This window comes from Geotrypetes seraphini, chromosome 4, assembly GCF_902459505.1.
Source record: "Geotrypetes seraphini chromosome 4, aGeoSer1.1, whole genome shotgun sequence".
Taxonomy (NCBI): domain Eukaryota; kingdom Metazoa; phylum Chordata; class Amphibia; order Gymnophiona; family Dermophiidae; genus Geotrypetes; species Geotrypetes seraphini.
This window is the reverse complement of record NC_047087.1, coordinates 65,534,456-65,555,645: the sequence shown is the minus strand read 5'-3', so window position 1 is coordinate 65,555,645 and position 21,190 is coordinate 65,534,456. Positions and strand designations below refer to the sequence as shown.

Here is a 21,190-nt window from a genome sequence, read left to right as displayed (position 1 = left end):
TGTGAACTGGAGACCACGAGGAGGGGATGCGCCCTCTAGTGGAGCAGGAAGGCACACATGCGTGGAGCAGCAGAGCAAACTTAAATCTTCAATCAAGTTTGATTGAAAAAAGCTGTCCGCATCGGGGCTCCGTAGATGACGTCACCCACATGTGAGAATATCATGCCTACTTGTCCTGGGATAAAGGAAAGTAGGCACCTACATCCCATTTTAGAATAGGCTCCTACTAGGTGTGTTCTAGAATTACCTTTCTTTTGGATGTGCCTTTTAAGCAGCACTATTCAGATGGTCTCTAAAAATAAAACTACTGCAGCACTATCTTGGCACTAGCTGGATAATGCTGGGAATGCTGGTGTTCTGCCTAAATCCACATATAATTGGCGATATTCGACCACTGCCTACATAGTTATGTGAATAAATTTAGGCCAGCCAAAAGACTGTTTTAATTGAAACTAATTATAAGGATTCTGACTGAATATCAGCAGTCGCCACTTTCCACATATGTTCAGTACCACTTGCTATGTTTATGTGTATTATAACTCATTATACAGCAAGTAGACAGGAGAGTTTTACAATATCAAAATTAAAGTGAAAAATAAAAACAGAGGAAGCAGAGTGGTGCTGAATATATGGAATAGTTATAAATATCAGAAGCAGCATTTAAAAACACCCTGAATATGATTTTTGAATGTTGATCCAATTGGTTCTACACAGCACAAAGGACTGCAACATAAAAATAACTGTCGCAGAAATATTTGACCTGTTATTAAGTTGTAAAATGTCTGAAAATAGGAGAAGCTGAGGATTTTTTTCCACCAAATGATACTATGATTTGTGCTTTACTTATTTATTGTAATTGGCATGTAAAAAGGGAAAAAGAAAAATAGCATTGGGGCATGAAAATCATAAATAAATAGGATTTTATTGTTCTGTTAATGGGATATTGACTATAAATTTTGTTTCTGAGCTCTTCTGCAAGAAGAGTAGAGAAATTAACATTATTTTATAGGTAAATGGCAGTAATATCAATTTGTCACACCTTTCTGCTGCAGGCAAAGCCCACACCCAATGTATGTTACAATAGGATTGATAGTATAGATATTATAAAAATAAATCATCAAATACATCAGAAAAAAAATGTACATGCACAATACATCATTATAAAAATCCCTTATACAATCTGATACTACCCTATTCTCAGTAAAGAATCGAACAGTCTAACATAGGCCCTTTTACTAAGCTGTGTTAAGTGCAAACATGTTTAATGCAGCAAAACTTGGACTATCATAGAGCATGCTACAGTGTCATATAGTAGTTTCTGAATGTGCATGCACTAACTGTGCACTATATAGGGCTCTTTTACAAAGCCGCGCTAGCAGGATCAATGTGCACGATTTTTCATCACGCGCTAACCCCCACGCTGGCCAAAAACTACCGCCTGCTCAAGAGGAGGCGGTAGCGGCTAGCACGTCCGGCAGTTTAGCACGTGCTATTATGCGCGTTAAACCGCTAGCGCGCTTTTGTAAAAAGAGCCCATAGTTTTTAATTTTTGTTTTTTTTAAGGGAGTGTGTTAGGAGCAGATAGTGGAAGTATCTACATTACTGTGCTTTAATTGATTAGTGCAGAGGATGTGGGAGCCCTTACCACCTATAAAATAGGAGGTGGTAAGTGCTCTTGCAGTAATTTTTACAAATGGACACATGGTAATGGCAACATTAATGCATGGCCATTCATGAGAAAAATAGAAAAATCAGGGTTTTTACAGCCACAGTGAAACTGGCCATTGCACGGGGGGGAGGGGAGATAGGAATTGGGACTTGTATACTGATTTTTTTCTAGTTTACAACCACACTCAAAGCGGTTTACATCTGTCCTGGTGGGCTCACAATCTGTCTAATGTAGCTGGGACAGTGGAGAATTAGGTGACTTGCCCAGGGTCACAAGGAGCAGCACAGGGTTTGAACCCACAACCTCAGGGTACTGAGGCTGTAACTCTAACCACTGCACCACAATCTCCTCCTCATGCTACATCCTTTTTTTTTTTTTTTAAAGTTTTTACCAGCTTTCTAAAAGGACCCCAAAATCAGTAGTTCCATTGAGGAATGGTTACAGTTTTATAAAGGAGATGGCTGGCAAATGGTATTTGAGTATTTTGTGGTTTATTAAACAATTTTTTTCGTTCCTTTCTTATTAATGCTATGTTCCTTAAAAATAAAATTGATATATTTTCCAGTAAAACAAATATATAAAAAGTAGCAGGAACTGCTAAACTCAGTAGATGGACTTGTTCAGTAGACAGAAGGACAAGTCCAGAACTCTCTGAGGCTCATCAACAGTATTGACTGTGAATTTCCCTTCATGACCAGTAGTTGTGTTTCTGCCAATGTTGTGTAGTGAATAAGAGAGGGGTGAATAAGTACAGTGTATGTTGAGTATATTCCGAACATTTGTTTCACCCCTCCATCCTCCCCATCTTCAGAATCTGCCTACCCATGAACTGAGCATTTTCATCTCTCTTGCCTGCCTATCCACCCTATCCTGACTAAACCTTCCCTTTACATTGCTGCATCTGAACTGATCCCGTCTTTCTCCCCAACGCCCAAGCCTTAAGTCAGACAGTCTTTCCATTTCACAGCAGAACCTTCCCCTCTCTCCAGAGCGACACAAGGACACTTTTCTCTCCCTCTTCCCCCAACATTACCCAAGCATACTCTTTTTCCTTCCCTTCCCAAACTGATCCAGACATATTCTGTTCCCCTGTTTCCTTCCCCAAATTGACTAAGTATGGAGGCAGGAGAGTGTGAGCCTTAAAGTCACCTAGCCACCAATTCTGTTGCTTCTACCAGTCTTAGCCAGCAAGCAAGCAAGGCACTCCTCTCACCTCACAATCTGACTAAGATGGCCACTAGCACTATCATTAACAGCACTACAGCTAGCTGCCTGGCTTCCCAATTCTCAAACCCCCACTGTTTGCGACCACAGAGAATCTCTAGCATTGTGCTTGCCTGGCTCCCTTCCTTCATGAAATCACACAGCTGTGAGTTCTGGGATCATGAGACATTTGCCCTGCTGCTTTATCCCTGTCTCTACTTCTCGTGGGAAGCACTATTGGTCTCCAGAGGTTTTCAGCAGAAGCGAGTAGAAGTACATCAGTGGCATGCCTCTGTACTCCTTATAATTGATTCCACTGGACTCCTTTCTCCTTTTTCCTATCATGGCAGCAAGGCCTGCACAGACTGACAGGTCATAACCAAACCTGCCCCACTAATTTCACCATCATGACAGAAACGAGCTGTTCACAATGTTTGATTCATCTTCAGGCCTTCATTACCCGTTCTGCACTGCAGCTAATGAAGGTGCATATGAACATATATAATGAAGGTGCATATGAACATATACTGCCATACTGGGTCAGATCAAAGGTTCATCAACCCAGTATATTGTTTACTACAGTGGCCAATCTAGGTCACAAATATCTGGCAAGATTGTAAAAATCAGTTTTCATGCTTCTTATCCTCAAACAGTGGATTTCCTCAAATTTATCTTAATAATGGTTCATAAATCTTTCCTTCAGAAACTTGTCCAAATCTTTTTAAACCTAGTTACAATAATTGCCAGGATGGCAGCAAGTTCTGGGTTAATTTCTCTCAGCTCCCCCATCCTATAATCACTCTCTAGCTCAGTGGTTACCAACCCTGTCCTAGAGGACCTGTCCTAGTCAAGTTTTCAGGATAGCCCTAATGAATATGCATGGGACAGATTTGCATGCCTGTCACCTCCATTATCTTTCTCGTGCATATTTGTTATGGCTATCCCAAAAATCCAACTGGTTGGTGGTCCTCCAGGACAGGGTTGGGAACCACTGCGTAGCTCACTCCCCCTGTTCTTCCAAACAACGGAGGAACCTATGGAATGAAACTAAGCTCCAGTCTGTTCCAGGCCCACTAAAATTATCCCACTTCTGTAACTGCTTTTTCCTTTAATTCACTTCTATTTATTATTTTTGTAGTGCTACCAGATTCAAGAGACAGCCCCTGCTCAAAAGAGCTTACAATCTAATTATGACAGACACACAAGTCACAGGGTAGATCAATATATGCTGCTCATGAAGGGAAATATAAAGGGATGAAGAAGTAGAGAGGGTAGGGGCTACAGATAGAATGAGAAACAGATATAGTGTATTACAAATTGGAAGTGTTAGGACCTAAACGCAGCTTCAAAAAAGTGGGCTTTGAGCCTGAATTTGAATACCAATGATGGAGCCTAGCGTACTGATTCAAGCAGATTGTTCCAGGCATACATCACAGCAAGGCAGAAGGGGCAGAGCTGGGAGTTGGCAGCAGAGAAGGGTATAGACAAGAGAGACTTACCCGAAGGACGGATTTCCCAGGGTGGGGTGTAGGGAGAGAGAGGAGAGATTTTGAGGAGCCGAAGAGTAAGTACATTTGTAGGTCAATAAGAGGAGTTTGAACTGTATGTGGAAGTGGACAGGGAGCCAATGAAGCAATTTGAGGAAAGGGGTAATATCAGCATAACGACACTGGCAGAATATGAGGCATGCAGCAGAATTAACAGATTGAAGGGGGAGAGATGGGTTAGTGGGAAACCTGCGAGATGTATGTTACAATAATCCAGGCAAGAGATGATGAGGGCATGGATAATGGTCTTGCAGTGTGCTCAAAAAGGAAACTCCAGATTTTAGTGACATTGTATAGAAAGAAGCAACAAGTTTTGGCAGTTTATTGGATATGCAAAGAGGACAGAGATGATGAGGTTGCAAGCTAAGACAGGGAGAATGAGAGTGTTATCTACCAAAACAGATGTAGGGATGGAGATCTGATAAGTTCTGATCCAGAGCATCAGAACACAGGCAAGGTCAGCACACAGGCGGTTCTGAACCAGGCCATGTCGGCACATTTACCTAGGCCCTGTGTACAGATCTAAGCCTGTGTTTGGATCTGAGGCCCTGTTTCTCATTACCTCTCCCTCCTGCCACGTATACATTCTAAGCAAGGCCAAGGTTTGCACCTTGTGACAGAATGCTGAGGCATTTCTTCTCCCTTCCTGTCACATATTAACCTGACACACATTTACCCTTATTCCTTATCTTGTTTAAGCATCTCTTATATGGGCAACAATCAGACTTTGCCTGAGCAGGCCTTGACTTAAGGCTAATCAAGAGAGCTTTAGAAGCATGCATTATAACCTTTGGACTGTCACATGCTATAGTAAGATTTGAGACATCAGAAATGTACACATTGGGAATCACTTTATTATTAACCGTTATATGTATTCAGATGTCACGTGAGATAGTAACTTTGAGAAGCACATGAAATATGTAAACAATGAATTACTTTGGCCTAATCCTCACTGTAAATGCATTATGAAATTATAGCCTTTTAGAGCATTAGCTAAGTAATAAATGGAGTTATGATTCTCAATAAAAGGGGGAGAGACTGAAAAGGATTCAGGTCCCAATTCCTGCCCCATACTTTCTCCGTCTCTGTCATATGTAAGTCAGGTACCTGGGGACACATCTTAAAGACCAGAAACCATCTTTCAAACATGTCCGTCTTTTATTATGAGTTTCACATATTTATACGAATCAGGTTTGCCAGCATGTGATGGCATGTGACGTAAATACAAACCATATATGGATACAGGTCACATGAAACTTTAAACACATCAGCATTTTTCCTATCTGGAGATTGAAGTCCAAAGAGGGTCAGAAAAAGCCTTGACCAGCAGAGCTTCTTAACTAAAGCTGTCTGTAAATACGGCTTAACAAAACAATTGAATTCACTTCACTACAACTCTGTTTAAACATTCATGTCAAAGAAAGAAAGACAAACATAGATGTCCTTATACCATCTTCAAAGAAGGGAAAGATAAACAGGGCCTACCTTTGCATCTTTAAACAACATATGCCTAAGGACACTTACTAAAGTTCTGATACGTGTCCGTTCAATTCCCCTCTTACGTCATGTAAATGACGTCACAAATACACAGCATGAGCTGGAAGGGAGTGATACTCTAGGTATGTCTCTCAAGGAGGGGTCTTTTTAGGAGCTGTAATACGAATAACACAGTACATGAGCAGTCAAGACAAGAGTGCAAATAATAAGAGATTATGCATTCAACTAAAGTGCTGATCCCAAGAATTAGATAAATCAGAGTTACATTTGAACTCAGCAAAGAGGTCTGCTAATTTCTGAATGTCCATAGGAGGACCTATATTGTCAGAAAGAAAAGTACAACAGCATAAAATACTGAGGAGAATTTTTCAGCTAGAATCCTAGCTAGGGCCAAACGATTTTGAGAACCATCTGAGAAGTGGAGCCTAATTGATCAGTAATACCTTGCAAGGCGTCCCTAGAATAGTTCACAAAGCGTTGCTGATTATAATAATTTTAACTAATCCGATCAACATTCTTATTAATAGTAATAAAGGGAATAAGGAACTCAAACCCAGCCTTAACCTAAGCTCGGGCCTTAAATTCATCTGGGACCCCTCTTGGGACCCCTATAGCATCTATGTATACATGTGATCAGATTTATATCAAGACAAATAAAAGGAAAAACCATGTGAATAGGAAGGATGCCTTTCAGAAACAATATGCAGAAGCATAGTAACCTTAACTAAAGTGCACTGGCCTATCCACTGGTTGGGTAGCTTAACAGGGAGCCAAAAGTCTCCATAAAGCCAGTAAATATCAAATCTGATGCAGCAACAATAGGGCATACCTATGAGCCAAGACAGAACAATAACCTGGGGGTAAATTACCTACAAAACTACTCTGTGTCAGATTAGAAACATGACATGTGTAATTGCCCTTATAGATGGTAACGGCAATATCAAGCTTTTGCTGTCCTGGCAACAAAGGGTATTTAGAACACTACAGTGCACAAAGAGGATAGGTAAAATTAGAGGAGATACTGGTAAATAACCCAAAAAGGCATGGTTGGATACCAGGAGGGAGGTCCAGAGGTACGGTTCCTAGATGGGGTCTAGCTTGAGCACATATGTAACAATTACTCTTATTATGTTGATCAGCAGTGAATTTCATCCATTCTAACCAAAGGTTACGTTCTGAAAACCCTACCTCAACAGCCACAATATCTTCAAAAGTGGGATTGGCAATAGCCATCATGTCAGTAAGTTTATTGAATGTAGGGGCCAGTGGGTTAGTATTTTTTTGAGGCCCCCACAAGATGGCGGGAGAGGATGAGTGGAGGTAGATAGATCCCATAAGAAAACTGATAGGTCGGATAGCTAGACCCACCCTTAAACCACATGTCCATAATGTACATACCTTCATCAGTAGGTCTAGGGTTGTCAATAGTAAGAGAAAGCTTAATAATTTGTACAGGAACACTTTTCCTATAACAGTGTCCAACCTTATGAAGGGTCATACAAGTAAGCAGTGATTTACCATTTTGGTCCACTGTTTTTCAGGGTATTTTCTAGTTTATAAGCCCAGTCAGTATTAATATTCCACCCTACCACTCCCCAGAATGCACACTTATCCCCCCAACGTAAGTCAGTAACATATACATATATGTCCTTAGTTTTAGGAATCTCTGAGGACCAATGGCACAGCTTTGGGATATCAATTGATGAACAGTCCACAATGTCACAATACTCAAAGGAGAAGGTGGCAACTTGCACACTGCTGGAATTATACCAAAGGGTAGCATACTATCGGTCTTTTCTGGATTCCAATTGAAGGACAGCCTTTGCGAGGGAGTAGTCTAGCTTGACGTCGTGTTCGCAAAGAGGTGTCGGGGGTGCTGTTTACAGCAGATGTGTCATTTACAGATGGGTATGGGCAGAAAGTGTCGTGAACCCAGAACACATCATCCCTGTAGACCCAGTTAGAAATGATCCATACAGGGAGAAAAACTAGCAGCAGCGGTGCCAGTAAGAGAATGATAAAGTTGGTAGAATGCTGCAATGAGATCATCATGTTGTTCTACTGGAGGAGGTGAAATCTGCGCAGGGAAGACTTGCTTCTGGGGTTTTAGGTTAACCCTCTTCAAGCGACTTGCGTGGATCCAAACAGGAAACTCCTCAGTGAGTGCAGCGGGCCTGGTCACAGCGATCACAGTAGTGGGAAGGCCAAAGGGGAAATCCGTCTGCTTCCGATCCTTGGAAAGCTGCTGGATAATCACCAGGCTGGAAAAAATGGGTAGGAATCTGTGGAGAGAAAGGAGAAGTGCAAGACACGTTTCTTTGAACAAGCCCTAATATTTCAATTAGCTTTTGGACGTATTCCTCCTGTATCAAGGGAAAATCTACCCATGGGGCGGGGAAAGGTCATCCCGTGAGAATCTCAAAGGGAGAGCAGCCAGATGTCTGTGCATACAGAAAGAGATACTTGAAAAGAAATGCTTGGAAAGCATTCCAAATATCATTCAGCAGCTGTACTCCAATGTGATCCAAATAAGAGATAGAAAACAAGAGAAACCATATTGCCTGTACTAAATGTGGCAACATGTAACAATACCAATTCATTCACTTAGCATAGCCATGGCAAAAGAGAGACAATACTCACTTACTTAAGGTTCTTAATTGAACAATCCAAAAAGATATGTTTTTATCGTGCTGCATATAACTATTATGCACCTCAGAGAAACCATACTGATGTACTGAATGTATTCAGAAATGTATATTGAATGGATCATATGTAGGGAACACCACGAAATAAACGCTGTATAAAGTAAAACTTTTTCTTAAACATATAACCCTTAACTAAACTATATTCAGAATATAAAAGCTATAAGTAAAAGAACATTGCGCAGTTAGGCTAGTAAGAAGTGGAAAAAGAGCTCTAGAAATGGCCAATATTATGTATCCTGGGGTACCCACTAAACTAAAACAAGTAGACATGACACAGACAAAACATAAAGTTTTTAAACGTGGAGCTATTTCTCCATCTGTCAAGTGTGCAGGGCTGAATTTAACTCTGCAAATAAACACATTGATATAAAAAAACCAAAATAACAAATAATGTATATCATAACCATCTCATATTTGGAAAAAGGCATAAAGCTAATGTCTCTTTGGAGCGTCTCTATCTCTGCAGTGATAAAGAGGACCCGTGGAAAACATTAGAAATATCTGTGCCAAAACGGATCTGGGATGGCTATGTATAAATCCGGAAAAAACATTTTAAATTAGCAACATCCTAATTTCAGCTAAAACAATAGAAAGGAATTGTATTTTCCAATTTATTTTCAATTCACAACCGTGCCAGTTGTAATTATTGAACTATATATCTCTGTATCAAGGAGCAAAAGGTCAAGAATGAAAATATCACTAGCAAGAAGTTAAAATGTCGAGCGAGCACTACGATAACCAATACCATGATATTGGGCAATGAATAAGGGAGAGCTAGCAGCTGGTATCCAGGGTTTCCCCTCTTTGCACCAAAGTCCGTCCAGAAGGGCGGCTTTGGGCACCTGCCAAATGCCAGGCATCAAATTCAGAGGAGGGGGTGGTAACAAAGGACTGAAGCTGTGAAAAAAGAGAGAAAGAGAATCCTGTTCACCCTTGAGACCCAGAAGCCTATTTAAAAGAAGGGCTTGGACATCGTGAAAAGTATGAAGGGTAATGGGGTGACCTAGGATCAGAAAAGTAACCATCTCTACCACCATAGCACAAGCAGCCAGGGAACTTGAACAGGAGTGACTATAAAAAAAGGCAACAGAGCGTAATTTACCGCCATGTTCTCCCTTCATGGTGTTACAATAGTCCCAAACAAAGAGATAAAACATGTGGGCATAAGCAGGAAAACCCAAACTTGAGCTAGAAACCAAAGCACATCTTAAATGTCCAACATTTCATAAGTCCATCTGATAAGAGCAGTCATTTCAGAAACCAGGGTCTGTCTCAAAATCTGGTCATAGAAGGAACAAGCAGAGATCCATTGGCGGCAGTGACCAATCATAGCAAGAAAAGTAAGCATGTCTTTCTTGGTAGCTGGGTGGGGCAGACCCAGAATAGCAGCAATGCAGAAAGTGCAGATTTTCCTCTGACCATGAGACAGGACAAAACCCAGGTATTTCACTTCAGATGTACACCAGTGCAGTTTATTTCATGACACCTTGTGACCACACACAGACAATCATTATAAAAGGTACAAACTATCAATCGGACAGGTCTCCTGAATTATGGAACACAAAAAGTTGTACAAAATGAGAATAGGACCATGAGGGGCAGTGCATGACTTGTAGAATAGCCCGAAGGACATTCCACACTAGGTATACTGTTGCTTAAAGGTGAAGGCAAAAAAGGAGCTGAAAAGCCTCACCAAAGGGACTAAAAATAAAGCATTCTTTAGGAAAATGACAGAAAAAAATCATTGGCTGCCGGTGGAATGGTGGAAGAAACATAAGTGCAATGAGAATTACCAAAACTCTAACAGCCCGAAATCTAGGACGAAACAGGGAATGCCATTAGCTTTGACAACAAGAGCGATGGGCGTATTATAAGAAGAGATGGTGGTTTTGATAATGCCGGAGAAAAGTCAAGAGACAAGCAGTGGAATCTCACCTTACTGCTTTATAAAACCAAGAATGAGTAACTTCAAAGAAGCACTATAGGGGGTCAGTGGAAGCCCAAACAGAGAAGTCTGGGGGAAGGGACAAAAACATTCATGCACAGACCCTGATAATGAAAGCAAAGAACAGATTAGCTTTTGCTCTGCACAAGAAAGAAAACCTCTAAAACGGAATTTTTTCTTTTTCTTGTTTCTTTTTTTAACTACAAGGGAAAGATCTTAGACTGATTCAAACAGCGCATTCAATTCATTCCACATAACAGCATGTCCTACCTCAGTAGTAAACATTGGTGACACAGAAAGATGGGAGCTGAAGGAAAAATGTCATACACACACACAGCCGTACAAGTCTCATTTGTCTAGGAGTAAGTGCCTTTATGACTCATTACAAAAGCAATATAACAATGCAAAAATATTCGCTTATCTTACCTTATAAGCGAGGTACAGTAATAAGAGACAATAAAATCTTATACTCTATAAAAGTTTTAACCTTACAAATGACAGAGTGGGCAGGGGGGGTTCTATAAATAATTTCATTCTTTCCGAAAGAATGGCAGCTGCTTATATATATGAGGGGCGCTTACCAAAAGTACCCCGAGATTTTTCCCAAAAAAACTCCATAATAGAACCCAAAGCTTGAACTTAAAATAAGGGGTTGGGTACAGGTCACCACTACCCAGTGAGTATTAAAGAACAGAAAAAATTCAGAGATACTCACAAAATACCGGTGATATCATCTGCCCATCGCGGACAAGCCCCCAACTGAAAAGGATTCAGGTCCCAATTCCTGCCCCATACTTTCTCCGTCTCTGTCATATGTAAGTCAGGTACCTGGGGACACATCTTAAAGACCAGAAACCATCTTTCAAACATGTCCGTCTTTTATTATGAGTTTCACATATTTATACGAATCAGGTTTGCCAGCATGTGATGGCATGTGACGTAAATACAAACCATATATGGATACAGGTCACATGAAACTTTAAACACATCAGCATTTTTCCTATCTGGAGATTGAAGTCCAAAGAGGGTCAGAAAAAGCCTTGACCAGCAGAGCTTCTTAACTAAAGCTGTCTGTAAATACGGCTTAACAAAACAATTGAATTCACTTCACTACAACTCTGTTTAAACATTCATGTCAAAGAAAGAAAGACAAACATAGATGTCCTTATACCATCTTCAAAGAAGGGAAAGATAAACAGGGCCTACCTTTGCATCTTTAAACAACATATGCCTAAGGACACTTACTAAAGTTCTGATACGTGTCCGTTCAGAGACCATCCATTTAGGTCGCCTCTTCCACTCTGAGCCTTGTGTGTGCAGCATCATTCCTACAAACAGATAATGTAGGAGAAGAGAGGTAGGTTTAGGAGGAAAGATAAGGAGTTCTGTCTTGGCCATGCTTAACTTTAGATGTTGGCGAGACATCCATGTAGCAATGTCAGACAGACAAGCTGAGGCTCGGGCCTGGATTGCTGTAGGAATTTTGGGCATAGAGAGGTAGCATGGATGATAGTAGGAGAGATGGTGATCAGTAAATGGGAGGGGTGGGATCAAAGGAACAGGGGGTGAGTTTGACTTTTGGAGGAGGAGAGAAAATGTGCAGTTTCCTCCTCCATGATATTAGAGAAGAAAGAAAATATGGCATGGGTGGAAGGAGGGAGAGGCAGAGGCAATTCGGTCGAGAACTCAAGGTTAATCTTGTTAACCTTGTCATGGAAGTACTCAGCCATGGTCTGAGGAGAAAGCAAAGGAGAAGTTGGAGGTGAGGACACTTTGAGTAGAGTTAAGCATGGCAAAGAGACAAGGGTTGGATCCAAGAGAATCAGTCAAGCAGGCGTAGTAGTCTTGTTTCGCAAGCAAAAGGGTGGATTGGAAGGAGGTCAGCAGAAATTTGAAGTGAACAGTCAGCAAGAGCATAGGATTTTGGTCTCCTTTGCAATTAGGGACCATCTCCAGCTATTCTCTTTCTCATCCTACCACATACATAGAAACTATGACTGACATCCATGCTGCAATTGATGTTCCATTCTTTTTCCCAGTTGCTATTTGTCTTCATGTGAATGGAGTTCTCCCATGATTATGACTCCAATGGTACCATGACCCATCTACAGTAACTTCCAGATTTGTGGTGCAATTCTCAAATCACTGATGCAATCACTTATTCTCTCCCCAGTTTTATCATTGCAGCAAAAATTTGATATAAATACTCCTGCTGCACAAGCTGCTTGCTTCTTCCTGCTGGCTCATTCCCCGGAATGGAGGAATGGCCTAATGGTTAGCGCATTGGACTGAGATCCTGATGGGTTCAATTCCTCCTTGTAACTCTGGGCAAGTCACCAAGGCCCCAATGCTCAAAAGCTTTCCGTGTTGGTAAGACTCAGATCAGTCTTAGTGCATGAAAGATCTGTCTCCAATGCTCAAAAAGGTTCTCGGGGGCTGTTACCAATACTTGCAGCAGCCACCAAGAACCCTATGCAAATGCATTACAAGGAGCTCATTAGTATTTACCATGAAAAGGCAGTTTGATGGTTATGGCAGGGGTTTTTAGTTTTGTTATCTTGCTTTTAATGTTAAAAGTAATTTTTGTAGGAATGCGAGAGCTTAAGATGAAGTTGAAAGGGGTTAGACTCAAAAGTAATCTAAGGAAATTTACTTATTTACGGAAAGGGTGGTAGACGCATGGAACAAACTTCCAGAGGAGGTGGTAGAGATGAGGACTATGTCTGAATTCAAGAAAGCATGGGACAGGAATGTGGGATCTCTTAGGGGGAGGAGGAGATAGCAGATTATATGGATGAGCAGACTGGATGGGCCATATGGCCTTTATCTGCTGTCATTTTTTATGGCTTTATGTGTTTGTCATGTATTGTGGGTTCCTTGCAGACTATGATACTTCTACTGGCTCAACATAAGAATAATCCCAAAGAGATGCTTGCATGGGTGGAGTGCAGGAGTAGTCTAATGGTTTGTGCAGTGGGCTGAGCTCCTAGGAATTTGGGTTCAATTCCCACTGCAGCTTCTTGTGATCTTTACCCTCCATTACCCCAGGTACAAAATTTAGATTGTGAGCCCACTAGGGACAGAGAAAGTACCTTCACTAGCTATATCAGTTCAATGCAGAAAACAAGCCATCACCTTGTGAATTACAAGTCTGCACTTATCTTTCCTTATCAAATGTTATCCGATATCATTTATCATATATTTTTGGAATAAATACATCTTCAACAGTTTCTTCAATATTTTAGTAATTAAAATCACACAAGCACAACAAGACAAAAATAGGAGCCTAGAGAGTCTCCCTGTCCCAAATCTCCCCCTACCCACCAAGGAATGTCTGTTAGAAGAACCACGCCTTCAATGATTTTTCTTTTAAATTTAGGGATATGGTGGTGTTGTCTTAAATAAAGGACCAGGAGTTCTTATAAAGATAGTACTAAGAAGATCAAAGTAAAGCAAGCTATTTCTAAGCATATATTTGACAATGGTATAATGAAGAAAAGGGAAGCTTGGGATTATGAAGACTTCCAGCAGATGAGTAGGGGATAAGCAGTATACCTTGTACAGAAATTGGCTGGAAAGAAGTGCATAAGGACTAGAAGAAATATTTTAAATTTGATCAAATAAGATACTAGGAACCAATGGTGAGAAGCCATGGATTTCTCAACAGACAAGATTTTTATATCTAATAGAGACACACCAAACAATCCCCCTCCTTTACTAACGTGTAGCACGGGTTTTAGTGGCGGTAACTGCTCTGACGCTCATAGGAATTCTATGAGCATCGGAGCAGTTACCGCCGCTAAAACCCATGCTATGCGTTAGTAAAGGTAGTGGGGGGTGGGGGGAATATTTGATATTTGAAAGCGTTTTGGGTTCCCTGAGGCAGGAATCGAACGTGGTCATGTCAGGACCCTGAAGCAGATAAGTCTTTTTGTATCAATAGTATATTTTTGTTCACTGAAGATACCTGATTAAAAAGAGTTGAGGAAAATAACTACAGATATATATGCAATGATTGGGTGATGAAGCTATATTTGGGGCTGAGTCTCCACATGGTCTCCATGTCTCTGAGCATAAATCTCTTATACTGTATATTATGAAACTAGTGTTATAGCCTGTTACATTAATGGGTGCTAGAGACTCCTCTTCCTCCTGCCCTTGTTCCCTTTGTTAGGCGATGATTTTTTTTCCACTCAATTTGAATTCAAGATGGAGGATTGTACCGGGAGCCGTCGCCGAGGTCACCGCTAAAGCTACGGAAGAGCCTCCGCTCACCTCTGTATAAAGTCCTTTTTTTTTTCGTTGTGGGCTTCCTCCCCCTCCCTTCCCCCTTCCCGTCCCACCTTTCGCTTTTTCAACCCCCTTGCATTTCCCTTTGCACGGTCTCCCTCGTGCTGTGATCGTGCTTCATCCGCTCCTTCTCCTGGCCTCACCGCTACTCCCGCACAGAGTGGGGAAGACCTGCAGCGGCGCTGAGTTAACTTCTCCCTTCCTTCCCTGTTTCCCTTTCCCTTCATGCCTGCGCTATTCAAGCAGATCGGGCAGCCTTTCCCTACTTTCCCCCCTTCCCAACTCCCTTTTCTGTGCCTGCTCGGAGGGGAGGCTCTTTCCCGGGATCTCGCTGTCACAGGGGAAGCAGTGGTACACGGATGATTAATGCATAATAATTGTAATCCATAGGGGGGGTGCGCTGACGATGAACTGTCTTACGATGAGTGAGGGAGGAGCCGTGCCGGGCATGAAGTTTAAGGGAGCTGGCAAGACCGCAAGGGACCATTGTATGCGTGCATGCGCACTCCTGCCGGCCACGGACCTACAGATCACGGATCACGCAGGTAAGAGTGCGCATGCGCGCTTAGAGTTTTATTATAGTAGATAGTGTGAACATTTTGCTGAATTTTGGTTAGTGTGTTGTTGTGCAAGGGATTGAAGCATTTCTATGCTCATAGTTTTGGACATTATTTCCCTGTTTTGAAAGTTATTTTTTTCCCCCTTGGATTTTTTTACTTTGTCGGTTGAAGGACTTTGGCAGCATGGCTGTTCCAAATAAATGGTCCAGTTTAATAACTGGTTATTTGGCAAAACATCTGAGACTTTATTGGTTTATTTTTATGGACTGAGCACACATTTTCACCAACTAAGCTGCTGTGGCACAAGAAGTAGGTGATATAAGAGGTTTCAATGATTATACAGTATTTTAAAAGAGCTTTTCTAATAACTAAGAAATCAAGGGCTATATTGATGGCTAGCTATATGAGACACCTCTTATCACTTAAAAAATAATTTACTTAGGGGACTAGAGGTCACCAGCCTTTTTAGAATGTATGGATTTTTTATGGGCTACCCGGCCTCCTGCATTATGCTCTTCATTCTTAAATCTCTGCTCAGATCCATCCATTGTGCGCTTCAAGCCACTTGTGACCTGTCTACTGATTCTGTTTACAGCCATGGAACCTGCTTCCCTGCAAGCTCTGACTCTAATTCCTGCTCCAAGTCTGGGCCTCAGTCTATGTATTAGTTCAAGCTCTGATTCTAGTTTCTGCTTCTGCTACTTGCAAGTGCCAGATCTGGCCTTCTGTGTATCTGAGTGCTGCTCCCAACTTCTGACTACTTACTATTCCATTTATCCTGTAGCTACCGGTAACTTGCCTGAGGACACCTCTTGCCAGCTCTGTCTAAGCGCACCTGTCCAGTGTTTAAGCTTTACTATAAGCACTGAAAGTGGTTAGAGAATGGCAAGCTATCAGCTAGAGAAGGGTATAACAATAGGGGCTATACTTCAAGTTGTTGCAAATGAAGTTTTATGACACTGTTGGCTGGCAGCTAAAAGCCAGTTTCCAATATTATCATGAGGTACAACCCAGAACTTTGGTAGAAGGTCAGTATAAAGAATGATAAACTGAAAAAATATCAGTAAAAAAAAAAAAGAATAAGAAACTTTTGGATTTAAAAAAAAAAAAGCAACAAAAACAGTTCTGCTACAGCAAAGTAGACCATACCTGCTGAAAGTAAGATTTTGTGAACCAGATGAAGCAAAATGGTTTTCTTATTTTGTGTATTACTTTGGCCTTTTAAGCATGTATTTATTAGAAATAACAGGCATAGGGTTCATCTTACTTCCAGGCCGTAAAAACGAAGAGCTAACAAAATGCTTCTTCATCCCTTGTCAGCAAACCAACATGATTCAGCAGTAGCGTGTGTGTTCCCCCCCCCCCCCCCCTCCCTACTATTATTTACAAGCTTAACAGAACTGCATACTCAAGATAAGTACAGGAATCCAGGATGTAAAGCTTGAAATCTACATCACCCTCCTGCAAACCAGTACACATATGTCAACAAGTTTTGTGAACAAATATTGTAATACAAGGAGGAGCCCTCAGATTAACATTGTCTTACTCCCCTAAGTACTTATGCTTTGAAAGATTACCGTAATATCAGCCCGTAAGCACTTCTTTTTTTTTTGGTGGGAGGGATAGATTCAAATCTCTTTCATTGGGTAACCTCCAAAACCATGCATAAAAGTAAATAATATTCTAGGTCAGGCAGACTCTGTAACATTACTTCAAGAATTGATAGGCAAGGGGCACTTTCACATCCTTATCTAGCCTAATTTTATGTATTTTTATTTAACTTCTAACAAACAAGCAGAAAAGTGAATCTCAAAGAATACTATTTTTTTTCTTCTAAGAGCCCTTTGAGTCCTGCTCTTAAAACACAATCCAAACATGCGTTGCATTTCTTAGCACATGCAATAGGTGTGCTCAAGTTGATCCTGGAATACTTCTAGTGCTCCTTCCAATATTTTCTAGAACATGTGCCAATATGCTGTACTATTGGGCACATAATTTTAAAGAGAGCAATAGGGGAGAGGGATGTTCTCCATGAGTTGGTTTTTGGGTTTTTTTTAACCACAGTGCCACTATTTATTGCCTCCAGCCCACTACCAGGACACAAGTTGTATCCTTCTCCTTCTTTCTCTTTATCATTCATTTTATTTATCTTTACTTGGGTCCCCTATTCCTCCATTTTCACATCATCCTTCATCTATATTGTGCTTCCTTTTCCTTGCCCCTTCTCTAGCATCTATCTCTTTGGTCTCCTTCCCTCTGTTTCATATACATTTCCCCAACCCTAGTCCTAATCGTTATACAGTTTTTAAACACAAGTGCTAATGTTATGTTCTAGAAGGTACTGGGGGTTTATAGACTGTGATGATGTTTTTATGCATAATGTTTTCTTAGCTGAAGCTTGTACTATTTTTGCTATTGTAAATTTTACTTTTGGTTTAATTTATGTTTATTACTTGCTTGTTAATAAAACAATGGTTTCAAATGTCATGTTGTTTTTTTTTTGCTTTTCCCCTACCAGAGACTGCTGCACTCATCTCTCATCCGGTGGCAACATTAGGAAATACATGTCACACACTTTCAAACGTATATATTAGATTTCCAGTGTTTGCACATTTTTGAGAGAAAAAAATAGTTGCCATGATTTATGAATCAACCCTCAGTAGTCAAATGCAAAGTGACGCACATTGGGAAGAATAACCCAAATCATACAGTAGTTACCAGATATAATCTTGGAGGTTAGCGCCCAAGAAAAAGATCTGGGTGTCATTGTAAGCAATAGGCTGAAACCTTCTGCCCAATGTGTGGCGGTGGCCAAAAAAGCAAACAAGATGCTAGGAATTATTAGAAAAGAGATGGTAAACAAGACTAAGAATGTAATAATGCATCTGTATCGCTCCATGGTGTGATCTCACCTTGATTATTGTGTTCAATTCTGGTTGCCTTATCTCAAAAAAGATATTGCAGAACTAGAAAAGGTTCAAAGAAGAGCGACCAAGATGATAAAGAGGAACTCCTCTCATATGAGGAAAAACTAAAGATGTTAGGGCTCTTCAGCTTGGAAAAGAAATGACTTGAGGGGAAATATGATTGAAGTCTACAAAATCCTGAGTGGTATAGATCAGGTACAAGTGAATCAATTTTTTACTCCATCAAAAATTAAAAAGACCAGGTGACACTCAAAGTTATAGGAAGATAGTTTTAAAACCAATAGGAGGAAATATTTTTTTCACTCAGAGAATAGTTAGCTCTGGAATGCATTGTCAGAGGATGTGGTTAACATAGATGGTTTTAAAAAAAGATTTGGCCAAGTCTCTGGAGGAAAAGTCCATAGTCTGCTATGAGACAGACATGGGGGAAGCCACTGCTTTCTCTGGATTGGTAGCATGGAATATTGCTACTACTGTACTATATTTGGATTTTTGCCAGGTACTTGTGACCTGGACTGGTCACTGTGAAGACAAGATGCTGGGCTAGATCAGTGTATTGCAACTGTGTGACACAGCAGATTCCAGGTGTGCCCTGAGACACCAGTAAGGAGGAGAGGTGCCAGCTGACTGCTTACAGGATGTACCTCTCACAGCAAGAGGCACGTCCTGAGGGCAGTCAGCTGGCACCGACAACTCTCCTCCTCGTCGGCATCTCTCCTCCTCTCCCCACACCTCCCTTCTCCAGGATCCTCCACCGGCAAAGTGACAGGTTCAGGGTCGCAGCTGGAGGTCTTCTGCGCATGCGTGGACAGCGACATGATGACATAAGAACATAAGAATTGCCTCCGCCGGGTCAGACCAGAGGTCCATCTCGCCCGGCAGTCCGCTCCCGCGGCAGCCCATCAGGTCCATGACCTGTAAGTGATCCCTTATATCTCTCAATTCTTTTTATCCTTCCTTATCTATATCCTTCTAATTGTACCCTTCTTCATCCTATATCTTCCCTATCTATATCCTTCAATAACTTATTTTTTCAAGAATTTATCCAATTTCTCTTTGAAACCCTGTAAAGTACTCTGTCCTATCACACCCTCCAAAAGCACATTCCAGGTATCCACCACCATCTGAGTGAAGAAGTACTTCCTGGCATTGGTTCTAAACCTGTGCCCTTTTAGTTTCTCCGAGTGCCCCCTTGTTCTTGTAGTACCCCGTAGGCTGAAGAATCTGTCCCTCTCCACATTCTCAATGCCCTTCATGATCTTATATGTCTCTATCATGTCTCCTCTGAGTCTCTGCTTTTCCAGGGAGAAGAGCCCCAGTTTCTCTAGCCTGTCTGCGTATGAATGATTTCCATACCCTTTATCATAGGTGTAGCTCTTCTCTGGACCCTCTCAAGTATCGCCATATCCTTTTTCAGGTACGGCGACCAGTACTGAACACAGTACTCCAGATGTGGTCGCACCATCGCTCGATAGAGTGGTATGATAACTTCCTTCGTTCTGGTTGTAATACCCTTCTTGATGATACCCAACATTCTGTTTGCTTTCCTTGAGGCCGCTGCGCATTCAAGGTTACTTTCCCCCAGTACCAACCCCCCCCATTTTGTAGCAGAACCTCGGGTTCTTTTTCCCTACATGCATGACCTTGCATTTCTCCACATTGAAGCTCATCTGCCATTTATTTGCCCACTCCTCCAGCTTGTTCAGATCCCTCTGTAATTCTTCGCATTCCTCTACTGTTCTTACCGTTACAGTTTGGTGTCATCCGCAAATTTTATAACTTCACACTTCGTCCCTGTTTCTAGGTCATTAATAAATACATTGAACACCGCTTGTGACCTCTCTCCAGTCTGAGTACTGGCCCTTCACTCCCCCCTCTGTTTCCTGCCTGCCAATCAGTGCTTAACCCATCTGTGTATGTCGCATACTTCCGGAGTTATCTGGCCTGGCCTACACCCAAGCTCAGCAAAAACTTTGAGTGCAAGGAAGTGACTGTTTTATTTTGTTTTTATAGCCCAGGTAGCAAGTCCCTGATCCTATGAGCTGGCCAGAGCCTGCCAGATGGCCACTTAGTGGAGCCAGGACTATATACACAATTTGGCTTTTTAAGAAACCAAGTGCAGTGGTCTGCTTTATCATTATTTAATATCCAGCTGAGGAGTTAATTCTGATTCTCAATACTCAGGAGACAGCAGCAGTCATCCCTTGATCTACTGGCACGTGGGTGTACCGACTTCTGCGTGCAGCCATCTAGCTGCATATGAAAGTCGTCACACGCATGCGCCAGTATATCAGGTGACCTCTGATGCTGCTGCTGCTCGCCCGTACTAGTGTCAGTGTGGGCTTAGCCGCATCAGTCCAGGCAGACAGCAGGAGCGGCTGCGCTGAATTTATAACAGAAATAAGAGGCGGTACGCGGACGTCATGGAGGATCTTGGGTACGTGGTTTGATCACTGCGAGGTGCCTATACTCATCCATGAACTCCTTCCATTCCCCCCCCCCACACACACACAATAACCTGCAACAAGCTCGGCGGCTTTCCTTCTCCGGTATCCTGCCTTCATCTGAAGCAAACTTGTATCAGTTCTCCGGCGGTTCTGCCCTCTAAAACAATTTCCTGTTTCCGGCAAGGCGGGACGCATCTGAGGGAGGGAGAGAGAGAGAGTGTCGGAGGGGGACGGTCACCGAAGAGGGAAAGTTGCGGGTTTGGTGGTGGGCGATATCAGGTATCAGTTTGACTGTAGGTGGAGGGTGTTTTGTTGTTGTTTTTTTTTTTTTTTTCAGGGATAGGTGGTGGATGGCGGACCAGGTGGAGAGGGGGGAGACATGTTAGACCGGGTAGAAAGA

General features: G+C 41.7%; 1 protein-coding gene and 1 long non-coding RNA gene across 3 annotated transcripts in view; one reads left to right on the top strand and one right to left on the bottom strand.

Moving 5' to 3' along the window:
- Window positions 1-8,150: 8,150 nt before the first annotated feature.
- On the bottom strand, window positions 8,151-20,954 carry LOC117359333. Its single transcript, XR_004539206.1, has 3 exons — window positions 20,862-20,954; window positions 11,812-11,894; window positions 8,151-8,198 (listed from the first exon to the last, which is right to left on the bottom strand). It is a non-coding gene; the product is annotated as an uncharacterized LOC117359333 (long non-coding RNA).
- BACH1 (BTB domain and CNC homolog 1) overlaps window positions 20,623-21,190 on the top strand; it is a 45,330-nt gene continuing 44,762 nt past the window's right edge. Inside the window, exon 1 of one of the 2 annotated variants that reach the window (XM_033941919.1) lies at window positions 20,623-20,780. The gene's annotated coding sequence lies outside the window, so the exon portion shown is untranslated. Of the gene's footprint in view, window positions 20,781-20,851; window positions 21,070-21,190 lie in introns of those variants that run through there. The other variant, XM_033941920.1, reaches the window with a different exon arrangement.